Source organism: Bacillus rossius, chromosome 1 (genome assembly GCF_032445375.1).
Source record: "Bacillus rossius redtenbacheri isolate Brsri chromosome 1, Brsri_v3, whole genome shotgun sequence".
Classification (NCBI taxonomy): domain Eukaryota; kingdom Metazoa; phylum Arthropoda; class Insecta; order Phasmatodea; family Bacillidae; genus Bacillus; species Bacillus rossius.
This window is the reverse complement of record NC_086330.1, coordinates 146,782,988-146,801,139: the sequence shown is the minus strand read 5'-3', so window position 1 is coordinate 146,801,139 and position 18,152 is coordinate 146,782,988. Positions and strand designations below refer to the sequence as shown.

Below are 18,152 nucleotides of genomic sequence, written 5' to 3'. Positions count from 1 at the left end.
AAAAGTCTTTTTTTTTTTGTTTAATATTCATGCACTTTTCCACCACCATACATACATCACTTATGAGAAAATGTGATTTTCTTCATGGAACAATATGGCGGCGACCTGCTTCCCCCTTATGACCACTGGCTTCAGCAGAGATACCAACAAACTGGGTTTATGCTCCATCTGTAACTTTCTGTAATCTCTGAGATTATAGAGTCTTTGGACTTCTAGTAGGGCAAACATTTTGACCGCCATTAATTGTGTTAGAAGCAGTTGAATTGTCAGGTATGTTATTACTGGGGTTTTACTTTCAAATATAATTATCATGTTTAAACTGTATTGTAGAACGTTTGTGTAGTGGTAATTGTTGATGATATTATTTGTATGAACTAAATCTACTTTCAGTTGTGACTTCGAACTGGCGGGTTTTTCTCCATCTTGGTAAAAACAAGCTTTTCTGTATTTTTCAGTTTTTCATTAAATCTCTCCGTTTATTTAATTTTAATACTGGTTTTGTGTCGAGAATTATACCTGTCATGTTTTTCGTTTGAGTTAAAATATATATGGAGTTGTGAACGTCAAAGTTACACTGTCGGCGAGATGAGTCGTATATTAGTTAAAACGGAATTTCTTAAATTTAGAATAGAAATAGAAGATTGAGAACAACTCAAACGGTCCAGTGCAGATTTTTATTTGGTTATTACCTTTTTGCATTGTGTCACTCAAAATGCGCGAGTATCTACGCTTACGTAATTTATTTTTCCCTCCAATTTCGGTGTCCATCCAACAGCTTTTTACCGCGTTAATACACTGACGTATACTGAGCTTTCTTACAAAAAAATAGTGAATTCTATCGAACAATACATGATCCAAAAATAAAGGTTATCAATTCTTCTTTCTTGATAACATTGCACAAAAAAAAACCAATGAATAAGAATATTTTACTTTTCAAAACAAAAAAAATAACTAAATAAAGCGATTTTAGGTAGTACAAAAAGTATTCGTAGACAGTCATTTGTTGTTAATAAAAAATAAATCAATATTTTGTTGGGCATCCTTTTGCATCAATTACTGCCTTCAGTATTCGTTGCTTTGAATCGACAAGATTTTTTGTGATGGTGTTAAAAATGTTTCCCATTCTTTTTTGTAAAACCTTGAACTCCGCGCTATTCAAAGCTTGACTTTCCCTTATTAAATTTTCTATAGGATTTAGGTCCGGGGAGGAGTATGCTATTGGCCGGGTACATTATATAATAGCCAATTTTTGGTATTATAAGCAGTGTGCTTCGGATTGTTGTCCTTTTGGAATGTAAAATTACTTACAAGTCCAATTTGTTTTTCACTCACTGCTAAATAATTTTTTAAAATGTCAATGTACATCTTATGGTTCATTGTTCCTTCAATAACATGTAACTTTCCGACTCCTGCAGCACTCGTACACCCCCACACCATTACCGAACCACCACCGTGTTTGACAGTCGGTATCGAATGACTTGGATGCAGTTCAGAGTTTTTTGCCACACTGTACGCCTCCCATCCGTACCGAAAATATTAAACTTTAAAATATATATTTAAAACAAATATTACATTTACTTTGTTCCAGAAATCATTATCTTTATTTCTGTATTTTTTGAATTTGTCGTTTTTCCCAATTAGTTTTGCTGACAAAAAACCTTTTCCTGATGACTCGACTATGGTATCCATTTTCCGCAAGATATTTTGAATGGTACTGATTGAAACTTCTATATTTCAATCTTGCATGGTGGTAGCAATCGTCCAAGCAGATATTTTTGATTTTTTTTATAAGACGCACAATAAATCTTTCATTGGTGCATGAAAGAGTGTGTGGTCGACCACTCTGCACATTTTTTACTATTTCCACGTGCCAAATCGATAAATTATGGATTGAATTGTTGAGCAGGCTCGATGGACGAATGTCAAAATTTGTGCAAGACTTTTGCAATGATTATGGAGCCTACTAATATATTTTCTTTCTTCCTTCGTAGTTTCTTTTCCTTCAAGACCCATTTTCGACAAGTAAAAAGTAACAACTGAATGAAATATGGAATATTTGTCAATAGACATGGAGGGAATGACAAGCCAAAAGAGGTAAACAAATGTACGAACAGTGTTTCCCACCTTACATCGAATGTTGTTTTTGGTCTCATAATGTACGAATACTTTTTGTACTTCCCGAAATCACTATATTTTATTTCTTTGTTCCAAAAACTAAAAAAAAAATATTTTTTTTTAGTTAGTTTTTTTGTTCAATCTTATCAAGAGAAGAAGAATTGATAATATTTATTTTTTAATCAAATTCTTCGATAGAGATACACTATTTTTTGTTTAAAAAAAACTCAGTATACGAATACATTTTACACTCATTGTACGTAACTGTTTATCGATGGCTTAAAGCACAGTCATTGTATATCCATTTTCAGAAACTTGTGAGAAACTGAAAAAGAAGATTTCATATTGTTATCCCAACTACCAGTTACAAATTATACTATATCTATTATTTTTATTGAATTAGTAGATGTATATTGTACACGATGAACAAGTATCAATGCTAACAAGTTACAACTTTAAATTTAATAAATTTTTATTGTGTGAATTCTGTAGACATACAATGTCTGTGCTTCAGAATAAATTGAAATATCGGACATACAACAGATGTGCACTTATTATCTCTTGTTAAGTTAATGACAGTAATAATACCATGCTAGTTTAATAAATTTTAAATATTCTATTAAAGAATTTTTAATTTCAATTGAAAGGAATCAAAAATATGATCATAAACATATTACCAAAAATAATTTCTCATAAAACCTTTTTGTAATTTTTAAGTTCAATAAGTCACACAAAAACACTCGACATTTTATTCATCAAAATTTAAAACAATATTTTGTGTGTGTGTTTGTGTGTGTGTGTGTGTGTGTATATGTATATATATATATATATATATATATATATATATATATATATATATATATAATATCAAGTTCTTTGAGTAGGTATTTAATTATACTAATATTCATTTAAGCAATCAACATCGTCATTCGCTTATTTTTAATCAAATGTTTTACTAAACTTTGTTCAAATATTCACCCTAAACACTATTATTATTTTCTTTAACATAGAATATTATAAAGTGGTTTATTTTTGTAGTTCTTATTCATTTGAAGAAATCAACAACAAAATCATGAACTTATTATCAACACACATTTCTTTTTAAACATATAGGCCTGCACAATCATTTGTAAGTATACGAAGTAAGACAAAATTGCTACATATTTTCTGCCACATAGCATCACAGACAATTGTTAAGTTCTTTGGGTCTTCCACTACTCTTCTTCACTATCCTCCTGGTATGGAACCAAGTCACGGACACCTTTTTTTGATGGGGATGCCTTCTATAAATGCTGCATAGTCACCAGGTATGACACCAGTTCTCAGCAAATGAATGAGATCTTTTATCTTTGCAAATGAAACTGATATATTTTCTTAGTATTTTTGAGTAAGTTCAATAGTATTCCAAACAGTAGGCTTCAATTTCTTTTTTGTCTTAGAAGTGTCAAGTGCCAAGAAATTGGGATCACTTATCTCATACTTGAAATAGATTATGGACAGCTGCTCTTTGACAAATCTTAACCATTTTATTTTCAGCCACCGAACTGGGCCACCATCAGTACTTATTTTGGTGTTCACTATCTACAGCTACAATTAACTATGGGCTGAAAAACCTTCTAGTATATTATTTTTCCTGTTCTACTTGTGTATGTCTTGCCACTCCTGCGTTGTTTTTTTATATTTCTTTGCCATGAATCGGGATCAGCTTTTCTTTTTCTTTTACGATGGATGTTATCCTTTTGCTGCGCCTCCTGCTTATCTATCTCTTCCTCCAAACCTTTGGCCAAATCTTCATTGTTGTGTATATTAGGTAGTTCATTGGATTCATGTGAAGCATCTTGTGTAGTGTTAATTATATTTTCCATATCGAAGGCTTCTGTATGTATTGAACTCTCTTGAGAAATATTTATGTTTCCATTGACATTGTCATTTGTTACTGGGACTAAATTCTGAATGTACAAATTTGTTTCTAAATTGGGAATACTTGTGTACTCATTATCTGACAAATTATGAAGTACCTGTTGGGAGAAATTATTGTCATCTTGAGTAACATGTATTCTCCTTCTTCAATTACCTCACATTGCGAGACGTTAATGACATTCAAGGTTAGTATAGAGACAGGACTTTTGACGGCACAGATATTGTATGTCTGGATATACAATATCTGTGCTCTTGAGGTCAGATAAGACTGCTTTTTAAACTGGAGTATTGCCAGCACAAGTATTGCATGTCCATGCTATGGTGGACATACAATGTTTATGCCTATTGTAAAATGGCTCAGTGTTAAAATATAGCTGAAAATGTTGACATACAAAATGTGCGCATATAAATAATGATCAAGAATGGACATATGTTTTTTTTTTTTTCAGTTCATTTTTTAATACTTTATTATTATTTTAGTTAATGTAGATGTTGAATAATGACATTTGTTCAAATAATGACTGTATTGCAGTTGTAAGGAATTTTTAATTATTGTATTTCATGTTTTTTTGTTTTATTAGTATAAGTAATTGTATTACGAAATGTTTGTTTTGTTACATTGCATTTAAAGTACATACTATTTTGAGTCTGTTGTAATGAATGATTCTAATAGGACCCTAAAATTTTAATGGAATTGTGATTAATTTTCTGTGAGGAATACATGCTGTGCACTGAAGTAGCTAACATATTGATTTTTGCATGCTTTCCAGGGAATTCTTTGATTACAGCCGTTATATATTCTGTTTTCGTTATGACTGGTGTTTCATGTATCCAAGTTTATCCCTAGATCCTGAAGGCTTGATCCTGATGGCATGATCCTGTTGGCTTGATCCTGTGGTACATGATGCTTGCTGTTTTGGTTCAGTACGGAGGAAAAACCTGCACATAATAGAAATTTGCAAATTAAGAAAGAATTGAGATTGTATGTAAAAAAAAAATTTATTCTACTTATGATTATCATTTTTATTATATGACAATATTTTTTATGTGCAGGATCTTATGATGTAGGCCTACTTAACTAATACAACAAGCATCATGTACCACAGGATCAAGCAACAGGATCATGCCATCAGGATCCTTTGACATACTGAAATAAAACAGCAAGCAACATGTACCACAGGATCAAGCCAATAGATCATGTCATCAGTATAAAGCCTTCAGGAACAAGGTATAAATTTCAAAAAGACATTTGTAAATCTTCTTAGTTGGTTACAGTTGTGCTAAACAAAGAGATACACAATCATGGGTAAACAATGTCTGGTGCCAGCAGTGTGAAAACACCGGTATTGTAATGTAAGCTTTCGACTATTATTTTTCACAAACCAGTAGGACTTAAGAAACCGTGTTTTCAGGATAAATTTAGGGATGTCGCTAGTACTTGAAAAACATATTTATTTACTTTTTGTTGATGTCCGATGCTGGTATAGTAATGTAAGCTATAAACAATCATATTTCACACACTAGTAGGAATTAAGAAACCATCCCTTCAGAGTAAACATAGGGATGATGTGTAGTGTGTGAAAACCTACTTTCCCGATTGTTCTTTCCATTCTAAAAAGCAGCGACGTCTGATAATTACCCACACAGGAAAGCAAACAAATGGCAGGAGCATCTGCATCAATGCACAGGTACTGCGATGTAACCTATAAACTGTTATTTCTCAGAAACCAGTAGAAAATTATAAACACTGTTTTCAGAGTAAATAGAGGAACGTCTTTAATGTTCAAAAAAAGTATTTTCCAAATTGTATTATTATATTTACAGAAACGCCACGACGCGAGATTTTTACCAAGATCCTGGACATAAAAACGTGTGATGTAACAATACATTATATTTACATTTGTATTTAAAACGGGTTTAGTCTATATCCCGATTCCGTAACAATACTGATGATGTAGCTTATTTTGTTACCACCCAACATTTAATTCTAAAAAAAAGACACTCACAAAATTGGATTATTGTGCACATTGCTCCAACCATCCAGAGCCATGCACACAGATTTTCTGGATAGTTTTTTCTTCACCTCCATCCATTTCTCAGAGTAAATTTCATCTAGAAGTTTGTTTGAAACTTGCCTTCGGTTGGGGGGTTTGTAGCCAGGGCGAAGAAGTTGAACCATTTTTACAAACTCAGGATGTTCGACATGTCTGAATGCTGAGTTTGTACCGAATATGAAGCGAGCTATTTGCAAATCTAGTTGTTTTTTAACTTAGTGGTGCATATGGTAAACCTATCTAACAAGGTATTAGTTCCATGTGGTACATGTGTAGAGGAAGAAGCCTGAGATCCTTCAGTTGAATCCTCTTCACTACTTACTGCCGATAAGACAGATTACTTTCTAAACTTGATAAAATAGAACATTTGCAACCAAGTGTTGATGTTCTCTCTCTATCTGTAACAAACAAAAAGTACCCCATTGTTGTAGTTTTCACTTTTCATCCCCTATAATATCAACAAGGGTAGAGAGCGGGAGTGGGAGTGCTTTAGTGGGGGCAAATATTCAACTTTGCAGGCATCAGAGTGAGTCTCTTTTCTAGCTAAAAGTATCTTTTTTTAAAAAAAGCCTCTATCAGTCTCTATTTTTCTGAAATCAGTCTACACTGTCTCTTTTTTGTTCTTAAACTGAAGAATTTTTAAAATATTCATAAATTTGCTCATTACTAATTTGCATAATACTACATTACTGCAGAATGCAGAGCATGCTTGACCTTTCCTACCAATAACTGTATGGAAAACAATCTAAATCTAAATAAATTTGTTCGTATCAAGTTACATTACAGAGAAATTGCATTTATTGTAATATAGTTTACTGTCTGGTTGAGATCCTGGCTGTGGTATTCATTATTAGTAGGCAGTGTATCTCACATGACATAATGTGTTGGAGGGATTATAAGTCTGGTTAGAGAAGATTTCTTCTAACCAGTGATGGTAACAGTTAATGGAGATAGGCATTAGCTGACCTTAAGCACAATTTTTCTCTCTTACTGTAAGTTTATGACTACAGTGGAACCCCTGAATTAAACTTTTAGAGGGGAAAACTGAAAACTGTGCAATTCAGAGGAAAGTGTAATTGAGGGGAAAGTAAAATTTTACAAAAAACTACATGGAGTTATTCTTCAAGTCAACGCTTGCTGTAATAACAATTTTCAATTTTTTACAGCATTAACTATATTATTTTTGTTTTAATTTTAGTAGTTAATGTCAACCTCAAAACTGGAGTAAAAATAGTTATAGGCCTAACATTTAACAACTTGATATTTTGAATTTACTTTAAGCAGCAGCAATAACACAAACGAATGGGATGAAATTAACAATGCAGCAGCAATAACACAAACAAATGGAATGAAATTAATATATTTAATGTAGACACAGGAATATCCATTGTTGTAAATATTTGAAATATTTTTTAAATGATCTTTATTTTTTATATGTTCCTGTTCCGTTTTCTTAGTGCTTGTGAAATTAATATTAATAATAGTGTTTCTTCGGATGGGCCAGGGAGGGGGGAGGGCAGCTAATCCCCATCCAAAGCCAAAAATGAATTGTTCAGTGAAATGAATGAAAATCAAAGCTTAAACTCCACAAAAAAATATTTGTAATTATTCTAAAATAAAATATATTTTTAGTGTTTAATTAATTAATAAATTATCTGACATCTATTTTTTTAAAGTGCATGTACATTATTTCTAGTCTTAACCGGCAAATTGGTAGGGGTATATAAAGAAATCTCTTAGCATTTTTAATTTTTGTCATTCTTGATGATTGAGGCTTGATTTTTGAAGTATATTTTATAGAGATTTGATGGTCTACAAAGTCTACTTTTTTAAAGATTTAGTCTACATTTTACCTTTTTTTAAAGCCAAGGGCCACTCCTATCCCTGACTTTGTTACTCGAGAGGCACAGCATTACACACATAAATGAATTGTCAGAATACTGTGAGGGGTTAGGGACAATGTTCATACCAATGTGCAAAGCCATAATCCCATAAAAAATAACTTGCTACAAATCAACATAACATAGTTTTTGTTCCATATCCAATCAGCTTTCTCATGGACCAACTTTTGTTTGTTTAAGTTGGCTAGCATGTGACATACATTATTATTTTTAAAGGTTGCAGTTATTTGGGATTGTAGCAATTTCTGTTTGTATAATAAGGATTTATCGCTTTACTGTCACTGGTATGGTTACTGTTATTTCGATTGTAACATGTCCTTGAACAAAACAAGCAGCTGTCAATATGTGCCTGCCCAGTTGGGATTAAATTTTTTATTAATAAAAAGTGTCATTGTGTAATTTTTATACTACACCTCAAAATTGCCTAGGCAACATGTAATTTCTAACTTAGCCTACATTAAACAAAAGTTTAAAATACTTATTAGCGTACATGATATCCTGTTCATTTACTATATGAAAATTTTGTGATCTGACAAAACTCTCACATCTGTATCACTGATCACAGTCCTACACTGTGACACACAAGACTGAATGTAATGTGTACTTTTGAAAACAATTCTTTTTAATAACTTTGCTATGGTAGTGTAATTATATGTTTTTGTGGTGGTCTTTACTTAATCTCCACTTGGGTTGTCACTTTCTGTAAATACAGAAAGTATATGTAGTGTCCCAATCTAACACAGTTGTGTAAAAACAGATGAAGAAACATACATAAATATAAAATATGACATATTGTGTTATGTTGTTTTTTTGGTATGGCTGCAGCTAGCTCTATGCCAATCGCATAGCTCTGCACCTAGCTCTATATCGATCAGCTGATCGGTCGCTCCACTGCAACGTCTGTATTATTTTTAATTATGGGCGCCACTCTTATGTGTATAATGTCAGGTGTTTGAAGAATAAATAGGACAATACACATAAGAGAAAATTAGTAAAAGTTTCAGGACAAATAGTTAGAATGTAGAAACAAAGAGAATTGGGATATTTTACCATACATAAAACAGACAATAAATTACAAACATAATTTCTAGGTCGTATTTAATAAAACAATAAATATTCAAATTAGTAACTTGACATATGGCAACTAAATATGTGTTTTAACATGCTCAGGAATTAGGTTGCACACATGAATACATATACAAAAGTCCGTTTTATCCCGTTTGTAAAGTTCGTTGTTATCAGTTTAGGAGCGGCGATAAATGAGTAAATTATCATATATGCTTTCAAGGTTTACTTCAATTAAAAATGTACCGCGGCGTAGTTCATTATATGCGTCGGCAAAACACCGTGAGATCCTATCCCGTTTAACCTCTGGGTATAGGAATTGGATTGTGTATTCAGAGTAAATTTAATTAAAACACGTCTGTCTTTAGTATTTGACGTAATTTCACGTATTACTTAAATGCTTTAGATTTGTAGGGAAACAGATATGACTATTTTTGGTTCGTAGACACAGTCATTTGCGATGGAGGAAATCGAGTCAGATATTACTCACGTATTTTCACTCCTAAGATCGCATCAGTTCTGATGCACCCTATAATAATTACATATAATTACTGTAGACGTCGTTTAGAAACATCCTTTTTCTTGGATGACCTAAATAGCTTCGTCGAATTTCATATTATTAAGGGATCCAAACCCCGGCGATTTTGACTGTCACGCCACAATTTTATAACTCTCTATTCTTAATTTTAGTTCCAAACTCTTCATTATTGCAACTCGGCCTCTGATTGGCCGGAACAAAATCACAGTTAACGTAATTTAACATTTTATAATAAAATCCGACTTCTCCCAAAACGTCACAAATTTAAAATGTTATTTTTCAACAATAAACACTCTTTTATATAAAATCAGTGTCAAAAGCTGAAATCACCGTTAAAACCAATAAGGCCCTAGAGGGGTCTAGTCAATTGATGCTTAATTGTCAGCTGGAATTATGTCAATGATTCCGACACACGTAGAGACGTTCAATTGCACAAAATAAATCGTTCAAACGGAAATATATAAACAAACGACGATAAATATAATAAAATGTTAGTAAATAAATAGTTTGTTCACATTCTGTGCGTGAAGTAGTCATAAATGTAACAGCACAGTAGTATGGTACATTAAAATGTTTTTAAAAATTAATTTTCTCTCATAAAATTCCACTGCAACTCAACATGTCCTCAATTTGGATTGTTTTTAATTAATAATATTATTAAACCTGGCTGGCTTCAGTAACTTTCATTGCAATGAAAACTTAAAAGTGTTAAGTGATAGTATGACTTTAAACAACAACAAAAAAAGTAAAACTGTTTATGAGAAAATCAACACTTAATTTTCATACTACACATAACCTATACAATTCTTACGTAAACTATAACTAAAAAAACTTTCTTGCCAAGCCTGAGATGGTCCAGGTTGATGGAAGCATGAAAGGGTAAATAATTAGTGTACGGATTAGCGTCAAAAAATTTTTTAAAAATCTGAAATAACTTTTATTATATGCTCTTTTACATCCTCTTTTCAAAACAGCCTGCGTAGATAAGAAATTCCAATTACTTTTGGAGATGTAGCCGTTTTTATTTTGCAATACAAGACCTATGTAATTATTCCAAAGCCGCCATTTTATATTTTGCCGTGTGCACGTGAATGTCTAAATAACATAAATTTTCCATTAGGTAAAGTTAGTTACATTATAAATACTTCAAAATAAATGGAAATTAAAAATAATAATTAATTTTACTTGTATAGTTTTAACTATTTATAATGTAACTGACCTGACCTAACAAAACAAAACGGGACAAAGGTAGTTAGGTCAGGTCAGCTACATTATAAATACTTTGAAACTGAACGGACATTAAAAATAATAAAATTAATTTTAATGGCTGTTTGGTTTTAAAGTATTTATAATGTAGCTGACCTAACCTAACAAACCGGAACAAAGGATTAACAGTAGGAACGAACGTAATTTTTTAAAGCATAAAAATTTGAAACGTTAAAAACTCACCTAAGTTGGAGGCGGCCTATTGGTTCATTTGAATATTGGCCTATCACGAACTATCACGTGACAACATTATCCAATTAAAAAAAACAATTGATACTCGTAAACAAAAAACAATGATGGAAGCCGTGTGAATGTGCAGGTATAGTGATTAAAATTTAAAAATTTGATAGCTCCAAAAGTAATTGGAATTTCTTATCTCCGCAGGCGGTTATGAAAAGAGGATGTAAAAAAGCATAAAATGAAAGTTATTTCAGATTTTTATAAAAAAAAATTTTGCGATGATTAAAATTTAAAAATTCTATATCTCCAAAAGTTATTGCAATTTCTTATCTCCGCAGGCGGTTATGAAAAGAGGACGTAAAAGATCATATAATGAAAGTTATTTCAGATTTGTGCGATTTTTTTTTTTGGCGCTAATCCGTACACTACATATTTACCCATGAAAGAGAGCTTGCGGGGGACTGCTCATCAGTACTACTGGTACTGGTAGACAAAATACAAAGGTCCATTCCTTCTTCTTGTCTCATTAAGTTGTTGTTATTTTCCAGGGCACTGTTTCTGTGGGTAGGTCTACATTTTGTTTCAATATGTTGTTTCATTCTAGCAACTAGTCCAACCATGTCTTCTTTACACAACTTACATTTTGCCCTCATAGTTTTACCAGTACTTATTTCAATAAATTGTTGCCATATTGGATCCTTTCTTCTACCAGTTGAACTCATTATTACACTATGTCAATATACTTCTTTCTTTTATTTTCACACTTTTTGACACTATGAAGTAATAAAATGTATCACTCACTACTAGTTAAGTCATGCACTAACTGGCACATAAACAAATACAAATACACACAAACCAGGCTGCTCAACTGTCAACAATATGGACAAAAAAAATTCCCTGCATTACAGTTACCACATTTCCCTCTCAATCAGGATTGCTACAGTCAGGGAAAACCGAGCAAAGTCAGGGAATTCCTTACTCAAAAATGTGTAGCAATATACTTTACACCTGATGGGACTTCTGCTGAAACCATATGTGCAAAACATATTGTGGTGGTTTTGTTTAAAATTAATATTAAAAACAAAAAAAATTAATTTAAAAAACTCTTTAAAACATGACAAACTGTTTAAAACAAAAAAAACTGTTTAAAACCAAAAAAATTACTTTTTTGATTATTTTTTTTTTTTTAACTTTTTTTTCAACCCTGGTTTCAGATAATTTATTAAATAGTATATCTATTAAAAAAAATTTATTGCATTTTGTTTTTCTACCCTTATTTCCACCCCTTGCAGTAATAGTATGTACAGGTGCGGCAGAGAGGACGGACGTTTTTGAGATAGGTAGTACTCTCCCCCTCCGTCTACGAGAGAAGTGGGGAGGGTGCCGTTTGACTCGTGAGTTTCTAGCATTGTTTTACCAGTTGTCGTCATGGAGCCTTGGACGGTGGAGCACCGCGTGTTCGCCTATGATTTTTTTCGTCCGAAATAATGAGTCAGTCACCGTCGTATAGCGTGAGTTTCGTCGCCACTTCAACATTCATCGGAATAGAGCTGTTCCCTCTCGAAACACCATCCTTCGTTGGGTTGAATCACTTTGCAGGCGTGGTGAACTGATCAACAGAAGACTAAGAGGAGCTCCGCGAACAGTTCGAACTTCTGAAAATGTTGAAATCGTTCGACAAGCCTTTCTTCGCAGTCCGACTATCTGCCCGGAAACACGCTGCAGCACTTCGCCTCAGTGATCGTTCGGTAAGGCGAATTTTGCGTATGGATCTCCGCTTTCACCCCTACAAATTGGCCATTGTGCAACAGTTACAGCCCGGAGATTATGCACAACGAATGAACTTCGTACGTGAGAGGGAAGCACTGATCGATCAAAATGAGAACCTCATTTTGTTCATGATTGACGAAGCTCACTTTCACCTAAACAGCATGGTTAACCAGCAGAATTGCCGTTATTGGGCTAATGAAAATCCGCAACAGTTACAGGAAAGACCGCTGCACAGCCCAAAAGTAACTGTGTGGTGCGCTGTATCGCAAACTTGCATCATTGGCCCTTACTTCTTCGAAGACGGTAATGGTCGTGCTGTTACCGTGAACTCAGAGCGCTACGTCGAAATGATCACCAACTTCTTTTTCCCTGAAATACGACGGCGACGTGTTCCAACCCGACGTGTGTGGTTCCAGAAGGATGGGGCGACCACCCACACAGCCAGAGCATCAATGGACGTTATTCGCCCTCTCTTCTCTGGTCGCCTTATTTCCAGGTTTGGCGATGTTCATTGGCCTCCTCGGTCCCCAGATTTATCCATATGCGATTTTTTCTTATGGGGACACCTGAAGGCTAGAGTATACGAGAACAAGCCCCGAACTCTGGACGAAGTGAAGGACGCAATTCGCGTGGAAGTCACCCAAGCTGAGAGAGCGATGTTGGAGAGAGTCTACGCGAACTTCAAAAACGCCTCCAGCACTGCATCAACAATTTCGGCCACCACATGCCTGATGTGATTTTCCACACTTGACTGTCTCAAATGCTATTTCCTTGTGAACCTGATTGCATCAATAAATTTGTTTTTTCGTAAAAATTAACTATTTTATGATTTTTTTAAAACCGTCCATCCTCTCTGCCGCACCCTGTATTATTAAAATAAATTCAGAAAAAAATTGTAAGATTTACAAACAATTATAATGAATTTGATATTTTACCTACTACTTAAGGGAGTTACGAATTTTTTTTTAATTCAACCGTTCATTTTTTCAACTTGCAGCAATGGTTCAGCTGATAAAAATTTCAGGCAAAAGTTTTTTATAAAAATTATAGGATTTACAAAATCGAATGAATTCGATGTGTCCATGAAGGGAAGTAATTTTTCTGTCCTCCAACCCTTGTTTTTTCAACTCTTAGCAATTATGGTTGGTTGTATCAAAAGCTTATTCAGACAAAAGATTTTGTTATTGCTCCTACGAGTTATAGTACGTCTAAACTGATATATTTTCCATACTTGGGTGTTACAGCGATTTTTCTGTTTTTCAAAGAAACCTTCCCCATTTCTACCCTTTTCACTACTAGATTTTATGTATCGGTTTACAAGTGATTTGTAGAAAATTTTGATATTTATATATATATATAAACCTTCGCGTTGACAATGGTTTTAGGACGTATGGACCATGAAAAGTAAAACTACACTAGAACCTTGATAATCTGAGCTGGATGGGACCGGGGCCAACTCTGATTATCAGAACCTCGGATTATTGGAAATACGAATAAAAACACTCAAAATTGATATCTAATACATATGTCAATGTTTTAATAAAAAGAAAATACAAACATATTAAAAGACAGAATAGATATATATACTTAATTATTTTTTTAATTAATCTATTATTGTTTTTTTGTTTTTTTAATGCTCCTCGCTTCTCAGCTGCTCGTGTGCTCCACTTCTTAAAAAACATTACGTCATTTGGCGTGAAGTCATCTTGCTGCTCCACGTATTCGAGTGCCTTTTCTAAGCGTAGAAACTCATCTGCATGGCTAATTTTTTTTTTTGGTTTCTTCTTCCTCTTGTTTGTCTTTTTCGGTGTCCTCATCCAGGTTGTTGATCATTTCAATAATTTTCTCATGTGTCAATTCTTCAATTTCTTCACTGTCTAACCACTTCTTAACCTCTTCAGCACTGGATTCCATTTCGCAGCCAGGGATTGCCACCATTAAATTCAATAGTCATATTATCACAGTCATCTTCAACTGTTTCTTCTTCTTCACTTTTTGAAACTCTTGGTTTTATAATTTTTGACCAGGACTTCTGTATAGTTTCCTGTTTAATTTCTGACCACGCATCAACTAACCAATAGATAACGTCTTATATTAACTGTTTTTAGCATATCTACTAATGAAATTTCTTCTTCTTGCAAAATATATGTCAGAAGCATGCGTATGTACTTTTTCTTTATTGTCACAATGACGCCTTGGTCCATAGGTTGAATGAGGCTAGTCACATTTGGGGGCAGGAAAACAGTTTTAATTTCATCACTTGACAGCTCTTCTACGTTTGGATGGGATGGAGCATTGTCAATAACCAACAGTGCTTTTCTCGGTAATTGTCGTTCTTTTAAAAACGTTTCTACTGAAGGAACAAATTCTTCGAAGAACCAATTTTTAAAAATGGTCGTATTCATCCACAAGTTCTTTTGATTTTTGTATGCGACAGGTAGTGCAGAGCTGCCAACCTCAAATCACACCCATCAGTAATGGCAATTAGGTATATGAAAAAAGTACGCGTAAATCATGCTTGATAAATTTTTCTTGGGGCATTATAACACACTCTCAAGATAAAACAAGGACAATAATATGCAAAAGAAAAAGAAAAATATGAATACAATGCAAATTAATGAATAAAAAAATCTATTTGAACAATACAATCATCTGAATATGTAAGAAATATTAATAATTTTACTGGCTATTTTGAATCTTCAATTCAAAGTATTCAGAGTTAAACTTTAAAGCAACTGTCTTTTTATTTGCTTTTTTTATCCTGGTTGGATAAGAAATGTCATGTAAACAAACAAGACAAACACAAGGACTTGTAAACAATAACTGCGTTCGTTACTTTTGTTTCTTCAGATGTAGTGAAAAAACGAAGATATAGATTTATTGCTCGTCACGGCTTTAAAATGTTCTGCATGTTTCTTTGATTCAATATGCCGTCTACAGTCATCCCTTGCACCATGTGCAATCGAAAAGTCACACGTGCATACATTACAAAACCGTGGCGTTCCAAACATTTGAAAACGACAAGCATGGCCATTCTTTTGAATATTTAAGTCGAAAGTTCTGAAGACTTGCGTGTTTTTTTTTCCCCCAGATACATATTATTCTGTCACACGCTTCATTTCTAAAACCGGCACTGAAGAACACAACACTATCGAAAAACATGAAAAAATTTCACGTCTGTAGACACGACAAAAACACTATGATGAAAAAAATGGCTTTCAAGAAATAAATTAACACAACACAGGTTAGCCAAAGTACCATACAAAAATTATCGTGATTTAAGTAGCCTTCAAACGATAAGTCAGAGAATATGTACTAGTTGTATCGTACAACGGATGTAATACCATCCCATTATTATTTGAAAACATGAGAATTAATTTACTTATTTCGACAGTACATCGTACATGCGCACACTTACTAGTTCCGTTATTTGTGCAACCAAGCAATGTATTCAAACTGCGTTCACGAAACAAGCACAGCAGAAACGGAATTTTCTCCGTTACCATGCAGCACAAAGCCTCGTTTCCGTAATAAACCAGCGATGTTCCGTAATTCCGGGTTAAAATCCGTAATAATTACTGAAAATCAGTAATGGTTGGCAGCTCTGAGTAGTGCGTTCATATTTACATTTTTAAAAGCTCTAGGTTTTTTTGACTTTCCTATCACCAAGGGACGAAGCTTATGTGTCCCAGAGGCGTTGGAACATGGCAGAACAGTAATTCGTTCCTTGCTCTTTTTATGCCCAGGAGCGGAAATTTCGTCTTTGGATGCTAAACTCTTGTCAGGTAGCATTTTAAAATTTAACCCAGTCTCATCACAGTTATATAATTGATCATGTGTGTAGCCCCCTTCTTCGATCATGCTTTGAAATTTTTGAACGTAGTTTTCAGCACCAGCAGCATCGGCTGAAAGCTTTTCTCCCGTGATATGCAATTGCTGCACACCGTATCTATTTTTCCATTTTTCCAGCCATCCTTTACTGGCATTAAAATTGCTTTCACCTTGTAATTTATTACGAAAATACTGCGCTTTTTCTTGTAATATAGGCCCAGAAAGAGGGACACCTTTTTGCTGCTGTGCTAAAAACCATGAAAACAAAGCTTCACTTGTTTTTTCATACGAGATCTGGATGTTGTAGCCTGAGAAAGATTTTTTTGAGTATGCCATAACTCCAATTTCTGTCTGTTACACCTCCAGTCACCCACGGTAACAGCACTCACTCCTAACTCACGCGCAATTGTTTTTAGCGGCTCACCTTTATCAACCCGCGTCAGCGCTTCTAATTTATCACTTAATGATATTTCAGTATGTTTTCTTTTACTCATACTGGTTCGTAATAGAACTGGGTTGTAACTACATAGATGTGCTCACGGCGAAGAACTTATTAGGAACTAAAAATTGCCCTCTGGTGGGAACGCGGGGAAGTGACGAGGGGGCGGAGGATCTAGGCCGACGGAGAAAAGGGGTTTCCCCCCCCCCCCCTAATGTTCTAAAAATAGATTCTTGCGACTTCTGACAGGGGTGGACCGCTACCTGCTATGTACAGTCACTTACCCAACTCACCCCATCGGGCCTTCCTCCTCAACGTAGCCCTGGCCGTCCCTACGTGTATGTGTGTTTTCAAAATTTCTATTTTTTCTTTCTCATAACCCCCAAAACTGACTCGGATTATTGGGAACTCGGATTATCGAGACCCTACTGTACATAAAAAATTTCCGAAAATAGCACCATGGTAACAGCTACAATAGATAGTATTTCTTTGAAAGATACCTAAAAGGGACTAGTAGCTTTGTGATACCATAATACTATTGACTAAGTCGTCAGCATGGTAGTGCTGAGGTCATTACCCCCTTCCATTCTTGTGGTACAAATGTTGGAATATGGGGTTTTGGGTAGTGAATATGCACCTATTTTAGTAAAGGACATGATACCAAAGATATATTACCCACTGTATTGTATTATATACTACAATAGAGGTGATATAGGTTGAGGTGGGTTGAGGACAGTTGTAATATGTACGTACACAGAGGTGGGGAATAAATGGCAGTGAGATCACGGATGGAAGCTCCAGAGGGTATGGAGGCATATAGAAAGAGGAAGGCATGCTTTTCTAGTGAGGATGGGAAGGGAGTGGAATCCAGAGCTGCCAACCATTACGGATTTTCCGTAATTATTACGGATTTTAACCCCGAATTACGGAATTACGGAACATCGCAAGTTTATTACGGAAACGAGGCTTTGTGCTGCATGGTAACGGAAAAATTTACGTTTCTGCTGTGCGTGTTTCGTGAACGCTGTTTGAATACTTCGCTTGGTTGCTCAAATAACGGAACTAGTAAGTGT

At 34.3% G+C, this 18,152-nt stretch overlaps 1 protein-coding gene across 3 annotated transcripts in view; it reads left to right on the top strand.

The window, feature by feature from the left end:
• The first annotated feature begins 169 nt into the window (after positions 1 to 169).
• Positions 170 to 18,152, top strand: part of LOC134546259 (chromobox protein homolog 1-like) — a 28,895-nt gene continuing 10,912 nt past the window's right edge. The window contains exons 1-2 of one of the 3 annotated variants that reach the window (XM_063388961.1): positions 170 to 270; positions 1,992 to 2,094. The gene's annotated coding sequence lies outside the window, so the exon portion shown is untranslated. Of the gene's footprint in view, positions 271 to 1,991; positions 2,095 to 5,088; positions 5,264 to 18,152 lie in introns of all 3 variants that reach the window. The other 2 variants (XM_063388960.1, XM_063388959.1) reach the window with 2 other exon arrangements.